Here is a 19,719-nt window from a genome sequence, read left to right on the forward strand (position 1 = left end):
ACGGACGGCGTCAGATTCCTTCTGAGGTCATCAATAAGATCACCGCGATGTCTCCACCAACCAACAAGAAGGAGACGCAAGCTTTCCTAGGCGCCATAGGCTTTTGGAGAATGCACATCCCTGAGTACAGCCAGATCGTGAGTCCTCTCTACCTCATAACCCGCATGAAGAATGATTTCCACTGGGGCCCTGAACAGCAGCAAGCCTTCACCCAGATCAAACAGGAGATCGCTCATGCGGTAGCCCTGGGACCAGTCAGGACAGGACCAGAGGTAAAGAATGTGCTTTACTCTGCAGCCGGGAGCCATGGTCTGTCCTGGAGCCTTTGGCAGAAAGTGCCTGGCGAGACCCGAGGTCGACCACTGGGATTCTGGAGTCGAAGTTACAGAGGGTCTGAAGTCAACTACACTCCCACAGAGAAAGAAATCTTGGCAGCTTACGAAGGAGTCCAAGCCGCCTCAGAGGTGATCGGCACAGAAACACAACTTCTCCTTGCACCCCGACTGCCAGTGCTGGGGTGGATGTTCAAGGGAAGGGTTCCCTCTACCCACCATGCCACTGATGCCACGTGGAGCAAATGGATTGCCCTCATCACACAGCGCGCCCGGATTGGAAACCCGAATCGCCCTGGGATTCTGGAAATTATAACAAACTGGCCTGAAGGTGAGACTTTTAAATTATCTTCAGAAGAAGCAGAGGAGCAAGTAGCACGTGCCGAGGAAGCACCCCCGTATAATGAACTGCCAGAGAGTGAAAGACGCTATGCCCTCTTCACCGATGGTTCCTGCCGAATTGTAGGCGCCGATCGGAAATGGAAAGCTGCAGTATGGAGCCCCACACGACAAGCTGTACAGGCTACTGAGGGACAAGGTGGATCGAGCCAGGTCGCGGAGCTTAAAGCCATCCAACTGGCTTTGGATATTGCCGAACGAGAGAAATGGCCAAGGCTTTATCTCTACACCGACTCTTGGATGGTAGCCAACGCACTGTGGGGATGGTTAGATCGCTGGAGAAAGGCTAACTGGCAGTGCAGAGGAAAACCCATCTGGGCCGCTGAGATTTGGCAGGACATTGCCACCCGGGCAGAAAAGCTGACTGTGAAAGTTCGACATGTGGATGCACATATACCTAAGATTCGGGCTAATGAAGAGCATCGTAACAACGAGCAGGTGGACCGAGCTGCCAAGGTGGAAGTGTCACAGGTGGATCTGGACTGGCAGCACAAAGGAGAATTATTTCTAGCTCGTTGGGCCCATGATGCCTCTGGTCATCAAGGGAGAGATGCGACATACAGGTGGGCTCGTGACCGAGGGGTGGACTTGACCATAGACAACATCTCACAGGTCATCCACAGCTGTGAGACTTGCGCTGCAATCAAACAGGCCAAGCGGGTGAAGCCTCTGTGGTATGGTGGACGGTGGTCAAAGTACAGGTATGGGGAAGTATGGCAAGTTGACTACATCACACTTCCCCAAACCCGCCAAGAAAAGCACTATGTGTTGACCATGGTGGAAGCAACCACGAGATGATTAGAGACCTACCCTGTGCCTCATGCTACTGCCCGAAACACCATCTTAAGTTTGGAAAAGCAAGTCCTGTGGAGACATGGTACCCCTGAGAGAATCGAGTCTAACAATGAAACCCATTTCAAGAATAGCCTCATAAGCACCTGGGCTAGAGAACACGGAATTAAATGGATATACCACATCCCCTATCATGCACCAGCTGCCGGGAAAGTTGAACGGTGCAACGGACTACTTAAGACAACTTTGAAAGCACTTGGCAGGGGAACCTTCAAAAATTGAGAACTGAACTTAGCAAAGGCCACCTGGATGGTTAACACAAGAAGTTCTATCAATCGAGCCGGTCCTGCCGAGTCCGAACCTTTGCACACAGTGGATGGAAATAAAGTCCCTGTGATACATGTAAGAAGTTTCTTAAAAAAGACTGTTTGGATTAGTCCCACCTCAGGCAAAGGCAAACCCATCCGTGGAGTGGTTTTTGCCCAAAGACCTGGTTATACTTGGTGAGTGATGAAAGCAGATAGAGAAACCTGTTGTGTACCACAAAGAGACCTTATCTTAAGTGAGAACTGTGTAGATAATAATAGAATAAGGGGTAAATAATGTCCTAGGTTGCAATATTGATGTAGTTAAGTATTCTATTACCACCAGCTGTGGACCATTAGCTGCTATCACCCACTCCGGATGACAAGCAATGAGCCATCCGTTAGCTATTATCACTTGCTAACGACCCACCCCGTATGACAGGCAATGGGCCATCAGGGACCCACCGTGTGACTCATGAACTTATCTCATCCCATTGTGAGATGCTCTGCGGAGGAGGGAGGAGCCAGGTGTTCCCACCTGGATATAACCTAGCCTTGGAACTGCCTGAGCTAGCCCTGTCTACTGGGTTCCCAAAAGACCAGAGCTACTACTGGATCTTCAGCTGGAGACTAGACCTTCACAGGATCACCACTTCAACTGGACTACTTCAGTTGGACTGCTACTACCACCCTAACAGGGTGTTAGGTTGTATCTGACTTTGTCAGTGCTTTTCCTTGTATTATTTCGCTTATTTTTAATTTCAATCTTGACTTGTGATCTCCCACTGGTTTGTTTTCAAACCAACACATTATGCTTCTTCTGGGAAAACCTATGAATATGTATGTAAAATATAGTATATAAGCAGGAGATTTTTCCATACTCAGCATGTGCGATAGGTGGAGCTATCCTTCAAACATCTGGCTCTGTAATAAAGAATGCCTGCTTCCTAACACTAAAATTATAGAGAATTTACTTTCTTGTTGGTTTTTTTTGGTAACAGTTTTGGTGACCCAGATGGAACCCTAATCCTGAATTTCAATGGATCTGAGGGATCACAGGACCTGCAGCTTGCACCAAGGGATTCTCAGGGAGAGCTTTCAATCCCTAGGCCAAGGGAATTATGAGCAAGACCCCTGGAAAGATAAAGGCATTCTTTACTTTACAGGTGTTAACCTACCCGTAAGGCGAAGCAAAAGCTTTGTGGGGTTGGGTCTGAAGGTACCTCAGGTGGGAACAGGGAAGGGTTAGAGTCCCTTCTAGGAGCTCCTAAACAGCTGTAGTGGATTGATGCTGACTGTTTGCCAGGCACCCACTAAAGCTGCTCTCTCACTCCCCTCCACAGCTGGACAGGGGAGAGAAAATATAATGAAGGGTTCATGGTTTAAGATAAGGACCAGGAGAGATCACTCATCAAATACCGTCACAGGCAAAATAGGCTCAAATTAGCTATTTGTTGGTGATTGATTACGCAGACTTCGCCTGGTTCACGCAAAGCCAACTTTATTGTACAAGGCACATCTTTATATATTGTTACAAACCAGCAGCTCAGCAGTTACAAAACCTCGGCTTCTAGGGTTACAAGATTTGCATTTCTTAAAGGCTACAGATTACAGTCTCCTTGCCTAATCTTCTGTTAACTACTATGCATAAGGTAAACACAGTCTTATCCTACTCTTTGTCTAGGCTCCTGCTAGATGTGACTCATTTGTCTCTCCCAAGGTTTCACATTTAACCAGAGTTAAAATATCACTGCAGCTGTCTGATTCTGCAGCGTCACCCTGAACCCCCACATCTCCCCATTTCTGTTCAACATTTAAAATTTGCTTAATTGTTTTTCAACTATACACTGCACACATTGTAATAAACAAGGTACACAAATTAATATGCACAATATAATTCCTAAAACATATATTCCTGTTTTTATCAAATTCTTAAGCCACCTAGTAGTTTGCCAACTTCCAAATACGCCGTTGAACCAGTCTACCGCTTATAAACAGTTGTTCCCAGGAACAGTTAGTCTCCCACAATCCTTGTTGGATGTTCCTCAGCCTAACATGACAGGGGAGGTGAAACCATCGCTCCAGGGACATCAAAGTTCGTGTTCGATGTCTTTGTTGTCCTCGCGTTGGTCATCTTCAGGTGGCATTGGTCTTTTTTCTCTGTATGGGCAAATGTTTTTTGCAGGGATCCACTTAGGTCCTGTATCTGTGGAAACACAAGCATAAATTCTTCCCCATGTAATAAGAGGAAAAGGTCCAAGTGTTTTGCCTGATTCTAAGTCCTTTATCAGGACCGGAGCTTTAATTTCAGTGGCTGCTGCACTTTGTCCAAAATGTTGCATTATGGGCAGAGTTTTGCTATCTGAATAACAATTAAAAAAGTTACAAACATATACGGCTTTGTGTAGCCTATCCTGAGGTGTTGCACCCTGCATTCCCCCTTTCTGTTGTCCCAATAAACGTTTCAGTGTGCTGTGAGCTTGTTCAATGAGGGCTTGTCCTGCGGGAAAATGAGGGATTCCTGTGGTATGCTGTATTCCCCATAAGGCAAAAAAGGTAGCTAAAGAATAGGTAATGTACACAGGACCATTATCTGTTTTAACTTGTTGTGGCACACCTAAAAAAGCAAAAACAGCTAAAAAATGGCATTGAGCATCCTTTGCGGCTTCCCCTGCATGGCAAGATGCAAACAGAGCTCCTGAAAAGGTATCAATGGAGGAATGGATATATTTTAAGCGACCAAATTCAGGAAAATGTGTTATATCTGTTTGCCACAATTGGCTCTGCAAACCTTGGGGGTTAATTCCATGTCAGCCGAGGGTTAAGTTACAGCGCTGGCAGTCAGGGCATGCAGCAATAATGTCCTTAGCTTTTTGATACACAAGTGAAAAGGATCGTTGCAAGGCAGCAGCATTTTGATGGAAAAAGGAGTGACTTAATTTGGCTTGGGCAAACTGATTAGGTAAAACTTCTACTGGCAATGTCAACAGGTCTGCTTGTTGGTTACCTTCTGCAATAAAACCTGGGAGAGTTGTGTGTGAGTGAATATGCATAACAAAGTAAGGATTTTTGCAGTTATCTAAAAGAAAAACAAGCTTCTGCAGATAAGAAAAAAGTAATGGGTTAGCAATCTCCCACAAAACTGTGAATTCAGCTCTTTCAACAATTCCTGCAACATAAAAGGAATCTGTGATAAGATTAAAGGGAGTATCCCATTTCTCAAAAGTATGCACAACAGCTGCCAGTTTTAAGATTTGAGGGGAACTTGAAACAATGGCAACATCTGATGTCCACTGATGGGTGTCTGGGTCCATCCACAGAAGCACAGATTTGTGTGTTAGTCCTGACCCATCGGTAAAGACCGTCAGGGCTTGCAAAGGAACTTCAGATTGTTTAGGTGTGATGTGGTAGTTTTGATTGGCCCAAAACATCAGTGAAGTGTTTTTAACATCTAAGAAAAATTTAGACCCCTCAGAAGCTGTTCTAGTAGGCCTAGGGAAGTGTCTGAGGGGTGGGGTGTGGCACAAAAATAGCTCCTGTGTGTCCTGAGTGCAAGTTCTAAAAGTTTTTACATCAAGTCCAGCAGAGCCAATCTCTGATGGCTCTGAAGGTGATAGACATGCTACCGGCCAAGTTTAGGCCAATTAGAGGTGCTGGTTACGCCTCTGTGAAAACATATTTAAGAAAAATTCAAAACAAAGCAAGCGCGCACTTCTTTCACTTCTTTATAGTTAGAAGAAGAGGAGGTGGAGGTGAAAATATGTAGAGAGAAAACAGCATGGAGAGTACCAAGGTCAGTGAAGAAGGTGGGGGAGGAGGTGCTCCAGTGTTGGAGCTGAAAACCCTCTGCAAGCCACAGTAAAAGCCATGGGGGGGCAGGAGGTCCCCCTGCAGCCCATGGAGTCCACAGGAGTGCAGAAATTCTGCCCACAGCCCACGCCAGAAGGGCAGGTGGATGCCTGGAAAAGACTGTGAACCAGTAGAAGTCTCATTTAAGAGTTAAAACTGCAAAGGCCTTGCAAGAGAGAGAAAGGCCTTGCTCCTGGAATAGAAGCAGCCTAGCCTCAGCTTGGGAGAGTCTGCACAGCACCCTATGGACAAAAAAACTCATGTTGCAGCAAAATTTCAGGCGGGATGTTGCTCGTGAGATTAGACCCACGCCAAAGAAGTTCTCAGAAGACTGTCTCTCGTGGGAAGGACCCCTGGCTAAGTAAAAAACCTCTTTTCCTGATTAGACTGACCAGAGGACCCCTCAACCTGCCCCTGTCTGTGTTGCTAGTTTGGAAAGAGGGAAGGGGTGGGGTGAGTGCAGAGACTGCTTCTTAAGAGAGTGGAGGTGAGAGCAGAAAACTGCCTGGAGAAAGAGAGAGAGAAACAAGTAGAGATAAAGAGTATTTGTAGTAGAAGAATTGTAGTGATAAATAAATTTGAAAATCTGCTCTGTGAACTGAAAAGAGACCCCACACCCTGCCCCCCCCAACCTGGCTTGTGGATTGTAAAAGAGGAAAGGGGGTGAATACTATAGATTCGTAAGAAGGAGGGGAGAGTAAACAAAATAATGTATAAAAAGTTTATTTTTACCTTGCATTTATCCTCCAATTCTGTTAAGTAATTAAATCACCTTTTGCAACTTTAAGCTTAAAGCCTGTTTGCCCTTTTTTGTGCGTCTTCCTAGCAAAGTCCTATCTCAAACCCACGACATGTGGCTAATAGGTTGAATGATGCAGTTAGCAAGTGGTATGCATGAGCATGTGAAGTAAGCTGACCTGTAAAATCACATAAAGCAATTTGTAAAGCATGTGAATTTTATAGCAACCACTGCAAGTAAGGTGAAACCACAGGCCAACATATCTGCATAAAATCCTGTCCTGCTAAAGCAAAAAGGCAGTTCTGCACTCTAATAATCAAAATGGCAAACATTTCATGCTATGTGGTAATAGTTTTTGTCATTTGATGTGGTAAAAAAACCTATTCAATCATTAGCAGACAGTCTGGCGCAGAAGGATCCCATTGGTAAATTAAGGCATATGGCTGTTTTGCTGGATTCAAAAGAATTAGGCAAAAAGGTAGTTTTGGTGCATATCCACATGCCTGCCTTTTCTGCAAAGCATCAGTGACCTTCTGCAGGGCCTCAGTGGCCTCTTGTGTCACTGTGCAGGGTGACAACAAATTAGGATCCCCGTTCAACAAGGCAAAAACGGGGGCAAGTTCTGCATTTGAAATGCCTAATAGAGGATGTACCCAGATAATAGTCCCTAATAATTTTTGTGCATCATGAAGTGTAGAAATTTTTGGCTGTAATTTCAAGGCTTGAGGATGAATGGTCTGGGACCTGATGTGCCAGCCCAAATATTGCCAAGGGGGTTGCTTTTGAATTTTTTCTGGGGTTATACACAGTCCCGCTTTATTTACAGCATCTGTGGTAAGGTCTAGGGCTTCCTCCGTGAGTTGAGGGCTTTCAGCTGCAATTAAAAGATTGTCCATGTAATGGTAAATTAACACAGCTGGTACTTGTTGATGTACTGGACTTAAAACGTGTGCTACAAATTGCTGACAAATGGTTGGGCTATTTTTCATCCCTTGGGGTAGTATTACCCAGTGAAATCTTTTCAGGGGGCTTGCATGTTTGTGCTAGGAACTGTAAAGGCAAATTTAGGGGCATCGGCGGGATGCAAAGGAATAGTGAAAAAACAATCTTTTAAATCAATGACTGTTAAAGCCCAATCTCGTGGGATCATCATGGGGGAAGGGAGTCCTGGCTGTAAAGCTCCCATATCCTCCATGGCATCATTAATTTTTCTCAAATCGTGGAGTAAGCACCACTTACCTGTTTGTTTTTGTATTACAAAAACAGGAGAGTTCCAGGGACTAGTGGAGTGAACAATATGCCCTTTTTGTAATTGGTCTTCTACTAATTCTTCTAGTGTGCACAGCTTCTTTTCAGGTAGGGGCCACTGATCAACCCAAATGGGTTTAGTCCTTTTCCATGTCAATTGTGGGGTGGTGCATGCCACAGTGGCCCCTGCTAAAAATCAGATTGCAATCTCAGACCGAGCTGAGAGATCTCCTCCCCACAACACCATGGGAACTGTCAAAACAAAAGGTTTGATGTTAGCAATGCGATTATCAGCACCTATGATTTGTATCATATATTTACTTTGTTGACTATTACTCACTCCACCAATTCCTGGAAGGTTTTGTGAAACCAGAGCTAAAGGCCAATTAGGTAGCCACTTAGCTCGAGAAATTACAGTAACATCTGCTCCAGTATCTACAATCCTAGTCAGTACTACACTCTGCCCCTGATAAAAAGCTTGCACTGGCATATTGGACGCTTTTCTGGGATCTGCTGTGTCCACCAAATTTCTGGGGCTCCTGTGGAGCTGAACCCCCCTCCCCCCCATCGAAATCACACAAGGGTAATATAGGAGATACAGAAAAGAAAAGCAGTTAAGCAATGCGGGACCCTCCAGGTACAGTGCAGGGTGGGAAGGGAGTCCACGCCATAATTTTGATTTCACTTGTAAAATCAGAATCAATTACTCCAGGGAAAACAAAAAGACCAGAAAGGGTAACAGAAGATCTCCCTAGCAACAATGCATTGTGACCTCCCCCCAGCGGTCCAAATGTCCCAGTTGATAACAAATGCACTGAGGAGTCTAAAAGGGTTACTATTGTGGAGCTGACCAGGTCCACGCTGGTGCTGCCTGCTGTAGCTGGGCGTAAGGCTGAGGCTGGGGTTGAGGAATCCCTCCTAGATTCACTTGTACAGGTGACGGGGATATTTGTGCCATCACGCGTTGCATCTATAGTCAGGGCAGCTATTTGTTGGTTCCTATTGCCTAAGTGAGCAAAAGTCTTTCCAGGCCTCTGCGCCATTCCGCCTCCCAAACAGTATATTGAGTGCGTTTCAATAGCAGTTGTGACAAAGATTTCAGGTCATGAGGAGTTAACATGTAGGAAGAAAAAACAGAGGTAATCATGCTTGCAAAATACAGTGAATGAGTGCTGTGTTCTGTAATGGTACGGCGCAGTTCTGTAATGGCAGAAAAAGGAATAGATTCCCAGGTTGGACCCTGCCCTTGGCGATATATGACAGACGCAACTATTTTTTCAGCTATGTCAAAAAGTCTTTCCTTCAACGCCTCCTGTGTTATGTTAGCCCAATGATCACGGGGATTTGGAGGAAACAAATCAGGCTTCTGAGTAGGGTTAATAGGTCTGGGATCAACTTCCAAATCCACCAAGAACACGTGAGGAGGTTTAAGAGCGACCTCCATAGAGGGTGGGTTAGAGGGATCAGGGCACGCGGCAGCAGAGGGTACAGAAGCAGTTGGAGAAGGTGCGGCATCAGACGCCGCTCCCTCCGAGGAGGGGGAGCTGCTTTCAGAAGCAGTTTTCTCTTTGTTAGTCTTTTCCTGCGCTTTAATAGCCTCCAATATCACCCTCCAGGCAGGCAGCATTTGAGTGGCTGCCTCATCTCCTCCTGTAGCACGATCCCATAATTTAACTCCCGCCTCATCCCACACCTCTGATGAAAAAGCCATGCTCAGGTTTAGCTTGGGCACTCTGGCAGCCACCCAACACAGCATGTTTTTAAGGGATTGGGAAGGTGTCTTGGTTTGAAAGACAGGTGTCTACTAAGGAAGGTGGAAACCTCCCTCAGAATAGAGAATGTGAACCCCCTCCCCTCCACATTATTATAACTTTGGAATCAAGGGCTTTCAGGCAAAGATATGGGAAAAGGAATAACAGTTCTTTACTAGTATCTATACCGAAGTAAACAAGCAACAACAACAAGCAGCAATAAAAACCAAAAACCAGAAACCTGGTGGCAGATGTCCCTGGGCTGCCAAGCACTTTCCTGTTTGATGTAGTCACAGTCACAACCAGCAGGGGCACTGTTGTTAGCGTGGAAAACACATAATCACTGAATGATTATATGCAGGTGCCTTTATTCTCGAGCTCAGGAAGCCGGGGTGTAACATCTACCCAAATCTGACTTCAACATGGATCTGAAGTGAATACATTTTATACCTTCCCTTACCTAACAGTGGTATGATCATATGTTAATCATCAACATTGTTCTATTGTTTTCTCCCAAGCATGACTTTAAGCCCCCCTCCTCCCGCAATATTTCTGATTTATTTCGCAGGTGTGAATCCGCATCAGTTAACTGAAACAATCCCGATGTTTTCTAAGCAATCTTCGTATTCATGTCAACCTGACCCTGTACAAGCGGTTCTTACCTACTCCCGTTCCCAAAGCCTATTCTTAACTATCCCGATTTTAGAAATATTTTAACCCTATGTTAACACTGTTGAGCTCCCAGCCGGGCAGGGCAAGTACGATGACTCCTGAAGAGCTGCAGGGGGCGCTGTTGCACAAGGTCAGGTCAGTCTCATGTGGTTGGTAATGGCAGGCGGGCTGGGTGGCAGGGCCACGCGCAGCAGAGAGCTCAGAGCAGTGAGCTGGAGCAGCAGGACTGGCTCACCCGGGCTAGCCAGCAAAGGTGGCAGAAAAGTCCGCAGTTATGGCAGATGCCGTGGTGCGTTCTGACAAGTGGGGGCAGGGGCAGGGGCAGCGACAGCCGGGCTCCTCCACAGTTATTGCAAAACGCAGCCAGGCAGGTGCGCATTCCAAGTGGGGAAAAGGGTTGAAATCCCGGGCACTTCCGCAAGCGAGAGCTCACCCAGCCAGGAAGAGAAGGCAGTGCAAAGCTGCGATGCCTTAAAAGCTGTTAAAAATAAGACACAGACACCACAGTAAAGGGAAAAAGGATATTACCTTGGTTTTAATAGGATCCCAGGTGCCCCCTCATCGAAGGTGGAACCACGCCGACGAAGCACACCAGGTACAACGTGTATACAATTTTATGGACCTCACAAATTAGCATATCTATCTTAAATCCCCCAATAAGAAACCTAACAAATGAAGTAATTGTCCCTCTATTCTAATTATCCCCCCCAAATGAGGCTACAATCTAGTTTAGAAAAACATGTTCCAGAGAGGAGGCTCCATTCAAGGTTGGAGCCTCTAATTCTGAGATAGTAGGGATGTTTTGTCTTCCCCAGAGGACCCCGAACTAGGCTAAATTATCAGAGTACAAGGGTTATAAGCATGTAGGGCTAAGGTACAGGGAGTGAAAAGTACAGGGAAAGGGAAAGGGTATAAACTGTATAAAAAGGGTATAAAAAGACTATAAAGAAAAAGGACAAAAACCATCAGGCATCAGCTGGATGTCCTGCTGTCACAGCCAAAGGAAAACAGCAACTTCCCTCTGCCTCCCTCCGGTGCCCAGTGAGAAAGTGAAATCCCAATGGTCAGATGCCTCCTCCCCTCACCATACCCAGACACAGCAGCCACACCCTTTGTCTCTTACAAAAAGAGTTAATGGTCCTTTAGTACCTGGTCATTGGTTCCCTAGTAACAGGGATGGAGAAAATTCCAACCCCCCCCCCCCCAAACTTCAACAGAAGGCACAGATTTTCTATGTTTTTCAAGTAAAAAAGACATAAGTTCAAGAACATGGCGGTCCACTGAGGACTGTCTGGTCCCCATGTCCTCCGTGGCTCACCTTCAAATCCGAAGGGGTCAATTGCTGGCCAGCTTCCTGCTTCTTGCAGCAGCACTTAAAGTCCCACGGGGCTCACCAATGGAATCTCAGCTAGGCATTTAATTGCTCCTCACACAGGGGCACCATTTGTCTGTGATTGATTATACAGACTTTGCCTGGTTCAGGCAAAGCCAACTTTATTGTACAAGGCACATCTTTATATATTGTTACAAACCAGCAGCTCAGCAGTTACAAAACCTCGGCTTCTAGGGTTACATGATTTGCATTTCTTAAGGGCTACAGATTACAATCTCCTCGCCTAATCTTCTGTTAACTACTATGCATAAGGTAAACACAGTCTTATCCTACTCTTTGTCTAGGCTCCTGCTAGATGCAACTCGTTTGTCTCTCCCAAGGTTTCACATTTAACCAGAGTTAAAATATCACTGCAGCTGTCTGATTCTGCAGCGTCACCCTGAACCCCCAAAGCTATTAATTTAATTTATTGGTAACAAAATCAAAGCAGGAAAATTAGAAATAAAAAATACCCTTAAAAACACATTTTCACCACCCCTCCCTCCTTCCCAGCTCTACCTCCTACCCCAGCGACGCAGGGAGACAGGGAATGGGGGTTATGGTCAGTTCATCACCTGTTGTTTCTCCTGCTGCTCAAGGAGACAAGTTGTCCCCCTGCTGCACTGTGGGGTCCCTCCCACAGGAGACAGTTCTTCATGAATTTCTCCAATGTGAGTCCATCTCACAGGCAACAGTCCTCCCCAAACTGCTGCAGCTGGGTCATTCTTCCATGGGATGCAGGCTGCTCCAGCATGGACTCCTCTCTCATTGGGCCTGCCACAGAGTCAGAGCCTCCTCTCAGGCATCCACCTGCTCTGGCGTGGGGATCCGCCACAGGTTACAGGTGGATCTCCGCATCCCCATGGATCTCCATGGGCTGCAGGGGGACAGCCTGCTTCACCATGGTATTCACTAAATGCTGGAGAGGAATCTCAGCTCCAGTGCCTGGAGCACCTCCTGCCCCTCCTTCTCCACTGACCTTGGTGTCTGCATAGTTGTTCCTCTCACATGTTCTCACCCTACTCTTCTCTGGCCACAATTAAAAGTGCACCATAATTTTTTTCTTTCTTCCTAAATATGTTATCACATAGGTGTTACTACTATTTCTAATTGGCCCAGCCTTGACCAGCAGCACATCCGTCTTTGGACCTGGCGGAGATTGGCTCTGCCAGGCATGGAGGAAGCCTCTGGCAGTTTCTCACAGAAGCCATCCCTGCAGTTCCCCCCCCTCCCCCTGAAAACCAGGCCAGACAAGCCCAATACAACAGTAATTTGTTATAATGGGAAATAAAACATCAAAACATCAAAGGAGGTATCACAGGTGTCACTACTGGGATGTGTCTTGAAACACTGGAAACAAATTGGGGGTGATCCCCTTGTCACCAAATTACTGAAAACTGGATAAAATAAAACTCCTTAACACCAATTTAGGGTTTAAGAGGGCATCATTTATTCAGGCACCTGGAATGGCATGGGGTATAACTCCTCTTAACATGTCCCCTGATTTCGACAAGTGTGTTGCTAATACACAGTCACTACATGCATACTATAATTTGTCCATTACCGTAAAAACCTTCCCCATGTTCCCCAAGTTCCCAAACTCAGTCCTTGTTTTGGCTGTAGTTGCATTCCTAAGCCAGATGTCTCTTTTTTATTTTCCAACATCTGTCGCTGTTGAGCCGCTAGCAGAGAAAAATGGTCCAGGTTCAAAGTGTGGCATCAAGAAGAAGGTTTTATTATTTAATTCCAACTTATATAGACTTTTCAAAGGTCACCCAGATTGGTCAGTTCGAAGCCTCCCTCTAGGCCTGATTGGCCAGGCCTGAACTGTCCATATCTTGAGAAACTGTTTCAACAAACATCCAAACTTTATCTTTGTTTATAAAAACACAGGAAGAAGAGAGAAAGAATTCTCATGGGAAAGGCCTGTGCTAGCCACAAACATCCTTGCCTGAAGAGCAGTTTCTAAAGGCCTTGTTTCTCTGCTAAATGTTCACAGTCACGGTGTCTTGTCTGCTAAAAGCTCACAGTAGAAATTGAATTACCTTTTTGGTATCACCCTTATGCAAGAAAAACTTATAAAATTTTATAATCAGTGGTGACCACTTTACACATTGGAAGATCAAGAGAAGTGGCCTAAGGGCAGAACTTTACAATATAATACCATATTGCAATTAATGTTGCTTGATAGAAGGGACAATAAGTAGGATGAAGTTCCTTATGTCAACTTGTTTTTCATTGTAGGAAATCCCCCAGAATGTCAAAATAAATGTGGGAAGACCTCTCAAGATCCATTAAGTTTAGAGGGAAGGGAAGGGAAGGGAAGGGAAGGGAAGGGAAGGGAAGGGAAGGGAAGGGAAGGGAAAGGAAGGCAAGGCAAGGCAAAGGGTTGAAGGGATGTTGTTCTGTGTGTAGCATAGGACAGAGGTGCTTAAAGTGCAGGCGAGAGGAGGAGGATGATTTAGAACTGATGATTGCTCCTGGGCAGAGAAGGGGGGGTAACATAACGACGAGAGGGAAACTCACGGCAGTCTCAATATGAGATATAGAGTAAGCTCCATTTTATTTCACCAAACGAGAAACTTATATACTGTTACAGAAGTTACTAATTATAGCTACACACACACCTGCAGTCTGTTCTCACACATTCAGGGATCTTCCCGGTGACTCCCTTTTTCTTTCTCATAACACTTCTGACTCCCTATTCTTTCCCATGACATTCTTCCCACAGAACATTCTCAGGTAAACAAGCCACTGTAGCTTGTTAGGATTTTACTGAGGCCTGAGTATGCTGAGGCCCTGCTCAGGTATATTCAGTTAGCATAAGTTTTGCTGGAAAACTGCGTTTTCCAACAGGGGGGGAATGATGAATTTCCAGGAAATGTGTCTAGACCTATGAATAGGTCATGGGAAAGTGGACTGGAACAGAAAGAACATTTTGGAGGATCTGAGAATTTTAGTCCAATTGCAGCACACACTAGAAGGCGGCAAGGAGATGCTGGAGGAGATGCTGGAGGAGATGCTGGAGGAGATGCTGGAGATGTTCTTATGGCTACCTGCTAGCAGGCAGTGGGGAATCATGGTCCAGTAACAGTAAAAAACCTGTTTTCAATTGTGGATTTAATGTCATTGAAGCAGGTGGCAGGAGTTTATATGGAAGACCCAGATAGAGCTGCTAAAGTGTTTGAAACCATAATTAGGACCCAAGACCCTGACTGGAATGATATACAAGTCATGTTAGATATGTTCTTGAATAGTACAGAGAAAAAGATGGTGTTGAGTGCAGCCAGAAAGCAGGTGGAGGGGGCACATACTAATGGAGACTTAGAGGGAACTGTAGATCAGAATTTTCCTTCTACAGACCCAAGGTGGGACCCTAATTGACCTGGGCCCTGAGATCATTTAACAAGCTATCAGAGACGGGTATTATTTGGTGTGAAGCATGAACTGGTCAAAACTGTATGAGGTAAAGCAGGTGTATTGGGTCTGGCTGAGCTGGAGTTCATTTCCCCACAGCAGCCCTCACAGTGCTGTATTATGCATTGGGAGCCAGAAAGGTGTTGAGAACACACCAGTGTTTTGGCTGCTGAGCAGCACTGGCACAGCATTGGTGCTGTCTCTCAACATCATCCCCCCATCAAGGGGCTGGGGGTGGGCAAGATCCTAGGAGTGGACGCAACTATGCCAGCTGACCCAAACTGAAAAAAAGGGATATTCCATAACACGACATCAACTCAGATATAAAAGCTAAGCAAGGGAGGAGGAAGGGGGGAATTTGTTATTTACAATGTTTGCCTTCCAGAGCAACTGCTCCACATGCTGAAGCCCTGCTTCCCAGGAAGTGGCTGAACATCACTTGATGATGGGAAGTAGAAAATAAACCTATTTTTTTTCTCTTTCCTTATGCACATACAAACTTTTGCTTTTGCTTTAGCTTTAGTAAAATGCCTTATCGCAACCTACAAGTTGTTTTCCATCTTATTTTCTTTCCCTTCTCCAGCTGGAAGGGTAGTGATAGAGTGGCTTGGTGGGCATCTGGTGTCCAGCCAAGGTCAACCCACCACAGCAGGTCAGTACTGAATCTCACATGACTTTCATGGAACGATTGAAGGTGACTGCCAGAAAATATACTAATCTGGATCCTGAGAACCAGAGGAAGCAGTACACCTAGCAACAATCTTTATAGGGCAGTGGGCCCCAGATATTAGAAAGAAACTCTAGAAACTGGAAGGAGTGGAGTTACGTGACTGAGGAAAGTTGTTAGAAGCTTGGAAAGCATATCGCAACAGGGATAAGGAAAAATAAATAGGACAAACTAAAAGGGAAAATAAAAGATATATGGACATACTTTTGACTCCAGAGGGAGCTAATGGACTGGCTAACAAGGTAGGGGGAAGAGGGGATTGGGGGAGATCAAGGGGAATGGGAGGCAGGAGGCTCCTACCATTTCCCTGACAATGATTAAGGGAAGACCAGTGTGCTCTTTGTAAAGAAGAGGGATAGTGGAAGCAGGGAATGTCTGCAGGCTGGGAAGCTACACCTGGTCTTATAGGCTGTTGCATTAGAAAATGAAGATTGATGGGAACTGGGGGATTCTACACCAGCTTAACTCCTGGTTACACTGAGGCTGGGAAAAGAGAGTGTGAATCAGAGTATAATACACCAATATTGCTGGTTAAAAAGCAAAATGGATTAGTACAAGATTTAAGCACCATTATTAAAATAGTACCAGATATTCATCCAGTACTAGCTAATCCATACACATTCTTGACAGCACTGAAATGGTTTACAGTGATTGATCTTAAGGATGCCTTTTTCTGCATACCCTTGGAAGAAAATGGTCAAGAAATTGCTTTTGAATGGGAAAGTCCCACCTCTGGATGCAAAGTTCAATTAACCTGGACTGTCCCACTGCTAGGATTTAAGAATAGCCTAACAATATTCGGAAATCAGCTAGCAATATATATATATATATATATATATATATGTATTCTAGTAAAGAACTCTTATTCCTTTTCTCATGTCTTTGCCTGAAAGCCCCGTAATTTGAAAGTTATAATAATTTGGAGGTAGGGGTCATCTTTTTCATTCCAGGAAGGTTCCCGCCTTCCTTGGCAGACACCTGTCTTTTAAACCAGGATGCCTAGGTGACCCAAAAGAATGTGTATTGTATTCCGTATTTTCTCTACACCAACCTGCCCAAGATTATTACTGTCCCTTTAAGACCAGGAAGCCAGAAGTTGAACTGGAGCGTTTTACCCAGGGTCCCTTTAAAAAGATGGAACACACAAGTGTGAGGAATCCATTGTTTCTCTCTGAGCTCCAGAGGGGGTTGCCTGGCACAGGTCTCCAAGTGGTGTCGCTGTTGTACCTGGAACGAAGTGATCGGAGCACACACCAGCTTGGTCAAAGCAACTGAAGGTTTATTGTGATTACCATACTTTATATACAGGCGAGAACAATATTGTGATTGGATAGCGGTCACCCATCCCCCGGGGTGATTGGCTGAGGTGCTACAACACTCAATTCCAAACACACTCAGTTCTCACAGTCCTTATCTATGTTTCTCATACTTCACAAGAGAAAGGAAAGTTTCCCAAGCGAGGTCCTGTGCAGCCACAGTTCCCCCTTTTTATTTAAAAACCAAAAGGTATTGCTTGTAATCCTCTGCAAGTCCCTTGAAGAAGGGAGTACAAACTCAGCATAAAGGATCTGCTTGGTAATGGCCAGTTACCAGAGCCTAAACTGAATACCGATAAGGGGTCTGCTCGGTAGTGGCCAGTTACCAAACAGAGCCCAAACCAGATGCTGATTCAAGGTGGACAGAGAGACTCTCCAGCAATACCATGGGTGATACATCTATCAAAACTCAATTCTATATCACAGTTCTATCAAAATTAATTCAAAACATAGCTTTCAAAGTCCTTGCTTCTGACTCCATATTAAAAGAAACCTAAAGTTCAGTCTCTGCTTGTGGAAGGACCGTCTGCCTAATCGATATCCTGGCCATCATCACAAGGATCATTCGGTTGATAGTTCGCATTCTGGTTATCATTCTGAGGTTGCCGGTTCTGTCTCTGGAGCCGCAGGTCAGGGTGAACGCATCTTGCAGGCAGCCACCGTAACCCAGTATCTGTGCAAACGCAAGCATACCCACGACCCCAAGCAATAAGCTCATGTGGGCCTTCCCAGGAGTGGCAACACAGATTCTTTCCCATGGGAACTTTTCTCTTCTTCTTCCTATGTTTTATAAATAAAGATAAAGTTCTTGTGTTATTGAAATGGTCTTTTGGAAGATAGGTGGTTCAAGCCTGGCCAGTCGGCCTGGGGGAGGTTTTGAATTGGTCCAATCCAAACAGCCTGTTGAAGTCTATATAATTGCTAAAATAAATAATAAATTCAGAATCCTTTTGATCACCCGAGAAAGTTCCTGACTCTTCACTCCGCTAGCGGTCCAACAGTGACACTCAGGTGTTAGTAAGTAGGTTCTGTACCCAGACCTCCGCCTGGGGAAAGTGTGTCTCGCCTGATGACTGCAATGAGAGAAAACGTGGTTCAAGATTACAGGATTATTCGAATTTGGTGGCACTGTGAGGTGATTAATTGTATACAAAGCTTTTTCCAGGCGGCTCTGTGGGGTTTCTCCATGCATTCCCCCTTTTTGCTTTTCCAAAGCACGCTTCAAAGTACCATGAGCGCGTTCAACAATGGCTTGGCCAGTAGGAGAATGCAGAATACTGAATTTATGGTCTACACTTCATAGGTACAAAAACTGCCACACCTTCTGCGAGGCGTAGGCAGGACCATTATCAGTTTTCACAGTAGATGGCACGACCAGGACCGAGAAAGCCAATTTCCAATGGGCAATGACATCGCAGCCTTTTTCTCCAGTATGAGCAGATGCCCACATGGCTGAGGAGAAAGTGTCAATAGACACGTGCACATATTTGAATTGGCTAAATTCAGGGATGTGCGTCACATCCGTCTGCCACAGCTGCAAGGCCATTAGGCCTCTGCGGTTTACCCCTGGTGGCAGAGGTGCAGCGAGTCAGTGACAATCAGCACAAGCGCTGAAAATGTCATGAGCCTCAGTTGGCATCAACTGAAACTGCTTCTGCAGGGTATGTGCACTCTGATGAAAGAAACTGTGCGATGCCTTGGCTTGTGCAATTTTGTCAGGCTGAGGTGCCATCCACGCAGGGTTGGCTAACATGTCAGCCCTGGCATTGCCTTCTGTTATAAAACCTGGTCATTTGGTGTGGCATCGAAAGTGCAAAATGTAATATGGGTGCATTCGAACTTGAATTGCACTCTACAAAGTTTGCAATAGTGAAAACAGAGCCACATAATTGACTTCCTTTAGAAGTGAACAATCTAAATGTTTAGTTGGTCTGCTACATAAGCAGAATCAGTGACCAAATTCAAAGGTACCTGAGAGAACTGCTGAAAAACCATGGCAACTGCCTTCAATTCGACCAGCTGGGCAGAGCCTGACTCGTGGCCTTTCAGCACCTGCCACTCAGATCCCTCCTTCCAGGTGACAATGGCCTTTCCTGTTTTTCCAGAACTATCCATGAAGTTGGTGGGTCCGTTCACTGGCACCTGACTGTTCTTTGGTCACAAGGTGAAACTGGTTAAATTTGCCAAATGTAGTAATTTGTGGCTGGGCAGGGGATAAGCAATCTGCCCTGAAAAGTTTTGCAGTGCACTTTGCAAAGGAGCGCTATTAGCAAGGCTCTATTCAAAGCTGTCCCGCGATACAGGAAAAACAATCGCTGCAGGATCCGCTGCCATCATTTGTAAACACCGATGACCACATTTGATTATCAGACAAGCGATCAATTCGAACAACGTGGGTGCTGTCTTTTTTGGCTGATGAGGCAAAAAGACCCATTCCAGGATATGCAAAGGGTCAGCCCATTGTTTGTTCCACTGGCCAATGATACCTGTAGGATGGAGGTCTGGAGCAGTAATGAAAACAGTGATATCAATAGAAGGATCCACTCAATGAACCTGACGAGCAGAAACAGCTTGCTGCACTTCATTCAGCACTCATCGCACCTCAGGAGTCAATTTCCGTGGTGAGTTTAGATCAGGGTCCCCCTTTAAAACATTAAAGAGCTGGGAAAGTTGTGTGGTGGTCAGTCCTAAATAAGGACAAAACCAATAAGCAATTTCTGGGCATCTTTCAGGGTCTTATTAGAGTCTGAGAACCGCACCTCTTGGTGTTGTATAGCTTGATCCAAAATTTTGACTCCCA

The 19,719-nt window shown here is 45.4% G+C and overlaps 2 long non-coding RNA genes and 1 pseudogene across 2 annotated transcripts in view; 1 reads left to right on the forward strand and 2 right to left on the reverse strand.

Annotated features, from left to right (window-relative positions):
• Positions 1–18,465, reverse strand: part of LOC146425356 (uncharacterized) — a 38,330-nt pseudogene extending 19,865 nt beyond the window's left edge.
• Positions 1–19,719, forward strand: part of LOC146425354 (uncharacterized) — a 357,803-nt gene that overhangs the window by 34,715 nt on the left and 303,369 nt on the right. The window lies entirely within an intron of this gene.
• The window catches only part of LOC146425355 (uncharacterized), a 569,707-nt gene that overhangs the window by 25,962 nt on the left and 524,026 nt on the right, over positions 1–19,719 (reverse strand). The window lies entirely within an intron of this gene.

The sequence above is a fragment of the Lichenostomus cassidix genome, chromosome W, assembly GCF_008360975.1.
Source record: "Lichenostomus cassidix isolate B80296 chromosome W, HeHo_3.0, whole genome shotgun sequence".
In the NCBI taxonomy this organism is placed as follows: domain Eukaryota; kingdom Metazoa; phylum Chordata; class Aves; order Passeriformes; family Meliphagidae; genus Lichenostomus; species Lichenostomus cassidix.